This window comes from Alexandromys fortis, unplaced genomic scaffold (genome assembly GCF_014885135.2).
Source record: "Alexandromys fortis isolate MF-2015 unplaced genomic scaffold, M_Fortis_MF-2015_v1.1 scaffold_207, whole genome shotgun sequence".
NCBI classification, from domain to species: Eukaryota; Metazoa; Chordata; class Mammalia; order Rodentia; family Cricetidae; genus Alexandromys; species Alexandromys fortis.
This window is the reverse complement of record NW_026068106.1, coordinates 2,153,618-2,159,578: the sequence shown is the minus strand read 5'-3', so window position 1 is coordinate 2,159,578 and position 5,961 is coordinate 2,153,618.

The window sequence follows — 5,961 nt, the reverse complement described above, 5'->3', positions numbered from 1 at the left end:
TATTTATTTATTTATTATGTATACAATGTTCTGTCTGTGTGTATGCCTGCAGGCCAGAAGAGGGCACCAGACCTCATTACAGATGGTTGTGAGCCACCATGTGGTTGCTGGGAATTGAACTCAGGACCTTTGGAAGAGCAGGCAATGCTCTTAACCACTGAGCCATCTCTCCAGCCCTGGGACTGTGTTTTTGTACCTTATTCTCTCTACTCCTGCAAGGTGGCCTGCACATAGCCATGCTCGCCGTTAGTTCTCTGACCCCATATAAGCATTTCCTCAGCATTCAGATCCCTGCAGCATCTTCTGTGTTACCCTTTCTTGAGCATTTCTCTCTTGTTTGGCCTGTACATGTTAGAGGGCACCAACAACCCTAGACTGCTCTCAAATGACTGCTTTTCTCTAAATGACCCCACATTGGTCCCAAGTCTTCAGATGCAGGTGACTCCACATTTAATCCCCACCTATTTTTAAACTCCTCGCCTGGCTTCTCCACATAGAAGTCTAAGAAGTATCTCAAATTATCTTGGCCAAGTCACAGCTCTAATCTCACTTCCATTCTCTGGTCTTTCCCATCTTCTGCGTTTCATAAGGGGACATTCAGTGGCTCAGGACCCAAACCTAGGTTTGTTTCATCTTTGATTTATCTTGTAGGATTCCAATACAGTCTTTCAGCAATTTGCTTAAATTATACTGCATGTGTGTTCTTCTGACCTGAGACAACAGTATTTCCTATCTGTTTTAACTACAGTTGCTTCTGCTCAATTAATTTAGTTAACCTAATTAGTCTAATTAGGCATACATCATTAAAATCATAAATCATATTATTTATTTTATGGTTTTGAAGCCTTCCTCTAAATCCTCTAAGAGAATTCAGTTTTACTTAAAATCTCAACACTTGCCATGACCTCTTCTCTAAGTTGCCATGAGTTCCTCCCATGTTAGCCCTTGCCACTTCTGCTCACAGCTCTTCATCCAAGCTGGCTTCTTTTGTCTTCCATAGACGCTGAAGCTCATGTCTACTGTGGTCCTAGATTTTTCAAATGGCCATCTTCCACCTGACATATTCGTCTTGTCTCTACATGGTTGTTTCTGGACACCTGAAGGATGCTAACCCCTGTATTACATGCCACATCATTAGATCTTACCTTTATTGTAAATGAGATCAGCTCATTTGCCTATTACTTGCTGTGTGTTGCCCATCTTCTCCTAGTAAAATGGAATGTCTCTAGGAACAAAGACCTTGGCTGCCTCATGTAATCCTCAGCTCTCAGTACTCACAGCTACCTCCCAGAACACCTCATGATTGCTATTAGGTCATCCCTCTTCTCGTGGTCCCTCACTTTCCTCCAATTTCATGTTAAGTAACATCTTGTGTTTAGACTCTGATGCCTCCATATGATCTGCCCTAAGCCTCTTCCTGCTACCACCATCTCTGAGTTCATCTATTCCATTCCCACTGATCTGCTCAGTAAATGTTGAGAAACGTGAGCAAGGTCGCTTCTCGGGGGGTCTGTGCTTTCTTCTGCTGAGAGCCTTTTCTCACTTGAGCAGTTATGGGCTTTCGCCTTCCTTTCTTGCAAGCCTTCATCTCAGAGTTATTCTACCTCATATGGTGTTTCCTCTCCTCCATTTCATTCCTTGCTGACTTTTAGAGCTTGAACAGCGCTTGGCACATAGTAGTTTCCAGTAAATATTTGTTGAATGAATGAAGTATTAGATAGAGCCATTACAAATTTGTTATTAGGAGCTCATCCAATCACTTTGAGGAGAAAAGTGTCAACTGGTGTTTCCACTTTGGGAAACAAATCAATTTAGAGACCTGGGCAAATAGACCGGAAGAGTGAGTGCGAACGTGAAGTGACAAGCTAGGAGGATCTTGTAGGAGCATGGGGTGGTGATAACTGGCTAAGGAGTGTGGTAGCGAGGATGGGTTTGAAACGAGAGATTGAATCTGTAAGTCTTGGTGACTGATTAGGAGCAGAGAGCTCAACTGTCAAGAAATGAATCTAAGGTTTCTTGAGTGGGTTCCTGTGTGAATGACTGAGCTATTCCTGGAGACAGAGCACACTGAAGGAGTAAGAGGTTGTGGGCTGAAGATCAAGGGCTCAGAGTCTTCGTGCTGGCTGAGTTTCAGGTGTCTGAGAGCCAGCCGAGTGGAAATACGGTGCTGGCAGTTGGTCATTCGGGTCGGGAGCTCAGAATATTTGAGTCATCGGCACATATATAGTACATGAAGCCATGGAAGTGGATGATAAACAAAAACCCGTATCAGGCTGCACTTGTGAGACCCAAACTCACTAAATGCTCTTGGCGTTCCAGTGAGGTTGTTTGTCTCTCAGAAGACTTGTTTGTTATGTTGAATGCCATGTCTCCAAGAGGAACCCAAATGTCAGTCTCTGCTTCCTGGTGAGTCCCACTCATGACCCTTCCCTGTGACCCTGCTTCATAATCAACCCTTCATCGTCACCAGATCCACATACAGAGCTTCAGATGACTCCGGGTAGAAAATGTTTGGGAAAAAGCTGTGTCTCTCCCAAATGTGTACAAATATTTTTCTTTGTCATTATTCTCTAAATTCTATATTATGCTTATATGACATTTGCCATGCACTAGGTATTATAAATATGATTTAAAGGATACAGGAGAATGTTTATAGGTTAAATAACAACACTATCATTCTATATAAAAGACTTAATTGAGCATGGAAGAGTGTGGTACTCTTAGGAGCTCCTGGGATGTATTCCACAAGGACCCTGAACAGTGACCACAGAAATTAGACTCCTGTCTTTAAAATCAGTTCTGGTTTCTGGTTTCCTTTTCACATTACCCTAGAGGGTGACCTTTCAACTAACTGACTAGTCACCCAGCCCAACTTTAGAGGTGGCATTTTGTTTCTCCGTGGGATTTCAGTAGGAATCTGTGCTCAGACCACTGCTACCCAGGGCTGCCTGGGAGCAGGGTACTGAAGACTCAAGACATAAAGAGGATGGCCCTCTCCAAAGATTTTAAACTGGGGGAGATCTTGGAATGAGTTCATGGGCACTTTGATATATTTGGCTTATCTGGAGTCAGTTGTAGGAAAGTATGAGCTTCTTTTCACTCTTTTTCTACTTAAGCCGTGCTAAAAACTGTGTACTTACCATAAAAAATCAGTATATAAATACAAATGGGAGAAACATGCCTCCCCCTTTTCTTCTCTTCCCTTTTTATTCTGTTAAAACTGGCTCGATTGCTTATCCGATTAAGTTTTGTTTTAAATTCAAATTTGTTGGGTTCAGCAAGTTAGCATGATTCATTCTGGTCCCACTCGGGTTTCTCAGGAGCAGCTGTCTGCCTGAATGAATATCTCACTTATGCTAGGGTCTTCTGTGTGGCTTCTCCAGGCAGCTTTGACTCAGGGCACCTGGGACTGCAGGCAGATCTTTTAATACTTGGACAGGGGATGGCATGCACTGAGGACAGGCAGCTGTCTCCCGTCAGGAGGAGAGGGGGCAGGTGGGGCCACCAAATCCCTTGCAGATTTTCCCCCTTCCTCAGCAGAGACTGCCAATCAGGCTGAATAACACAGGGGCAGTTTTTTTTTTCCCCATTATGAACAACTGTGCCTGCAACAGCAGGACCTTGATCTGGGGATCACATTTCAGGAATCTGGTCCTGCTCTCCAGAAGCCACGCTGATGTCTGTCAAGTGTGTGCAGGGGATTAGAAGGCTCCCAAGAGAGATGATGATCATTTGGCATTGGGGTGGAAGGGGACTTTTAGGGAACTGGTTGATAAGGTGTGTGTGTGTGTGTGTGTGTGTGTGTGTGTGTGTGAGAGTCAGATACTTCTAGCATTCATCTCAAATGTTCCCAGGAGTGAGTTATCAAGACTATGTGCACACTTTGGAAATTGTTTCATTTGCCCTCATAATATATTTTATTGATGTCAATTTGTTAATTTATTAAAGTCAATGAAACCAATGATAACTTGAGGATAATTTACTTTCTTACTATCTTTAGGTGTGCTCCATGCCATTAAGATCTCAATGCTAGCTCTGTCTTCTAGCTTTTTCCATCATGTGATTGCATTAGTAGTCTCTTTGGAAGATGTCAGATGATACTGAACTCTTGCACTTGAGTGTATCTTTTATTTGTAGATCCCAGCATTTGTTTACAAGTATTTTCTTGTCTAACCGTCCAGGAAAAAGGTGGGCTACCTTTGTCTAATGAAGTTGGTGTCTGAAAGACAGAAACTGAGGGACTGAAGAAGTGAAACTGATCTTCGCGTGGTCATTTTCCATTGGCACATGCGCACGGCAGAGGGGAGCCCATTCTGGAGAGGGTCCCATCCACAGCAGGACAGGGAGACAGTAGGTCATTTCTATAGGGAGGAGTGGTGCACGCCTTTAATCCCAGCACTTGGGAGTCAGAGGCAGGTGGATAGTTGTGAGTTCCAGGCTAACCTGGTCTATAAGTAACTCACCTTCCTTAAAAGAATACTCTGGGAAAATACTCCTTGTCTGTAGGATTTTTCAAAACCGTAGAGATGAAGGCAGAGGGAAAAGCAGGCTGTGTCGAGGTGAGAGGTGAGAAGGTAAATCTAGCCTCGTTCCTAATTACCTTAAACCACTGTCTAGAACATTCTGTGCAGCTTGTAAAATTGGCCAAACTTTTTGTTAAAGTCACCCCACAAGGGAAGGGCTGTGGTGATGGTGCATTAATTTGCTGGCCAAGGTGACAGGCAAGAAGAAATTTATGGAACTAACTAAAGAACCCACAAACAGTAAAGAAGCTTTTTGTGCTCTCAACTCCCCCTCCTTCACGTGCCCCAGTATAGCCCATCACCACTAAGGCAGGCCAATCCTGTGAAATGGCTTTTCCCATTGTACTCCCATCCATTCTCTCTGAGGACTGTTTTAATACATCTGCGATTTATTTAAGTCTGTACTCCCAAGTCATTTGAACACTATTCCATCAGCATAAGTTTGTTGATGGGCAGACTTCGGGTTATGACTTGTAAAGGTTGTTCTCAGTTAAAGAGGCCCAGACTTTCCCTTTCTTCCACTCTACTTTCCAGTGTTTGGTTGGGAACAAGATGAGGAGGTCTACTTCATCACATGTTAGCTACCTGTCTGTCTCTTTACAACCCCTCCTGTGTGTGTGTGTGTGTGTGTGTGTATGTGTGTGCACACGTGTGTGCGAGTGTTTCAGGACAACCTCGGTTGTCAGTCCTTGCCTTCCACTTTGTATGAGGGTTTTGATTACATTTGTGTCTGTGAACCCCATATGTGCTTAGTATCCTCAGAGGTCATAAGAAGACATCGAATTTTATGGAACTGGAGTTACAGGAAATTTTGAGCCCCCATGTGAATGCTGGGAATTGAAACCCCCAATTCTCCGGAAGAGCAGTTAGTGTTCTTAACTTCTGAGCCCAAAGAGATAGGATCTCTCTCTCTCCCCCCCCCTCTTTCTCCCTCTCTCTTTCTCTCTCTGCCTTCCTTTTATTTATTCTTTGTTTTTCACATTGTTTTACTGCATCAGCGTTTTTTTTATTTAAATAATTTTTTTATTACATACCAACCAGTTTCTTTTCCCTTCTATTCTCTCATCCTGTTCCCTTTCCCATCTACCCCCCTCCGCATCCACTCCTCCTTCATCTCCATTCAGAATGGGTCAAGCACAAAGCTTGGCACATCAAATTGAGGCAGCACTTAGCTCCTCCCCTTATGTCGAGGTGGGTCCAGGTAATCCAGAGTGGGGATCAGGTTACAGAAAGCTGGCTAAGTGCCAGGGAGAAGTCCTGCACTCACTGTTAGAAGCCTTACAAAGAGACCAAGCTACACCATTGTCACACCCATGCAGAGGACCTCTGTTGATCCCATTCAGGCTTCCTGTGTGTTGGTCCAGGGTTGATGAGCTTCTGTGAGCTCAGGTCAGCTGTCTCTGTGGGTTCCTTCATCATGACCTCTCTGGCTGGTACA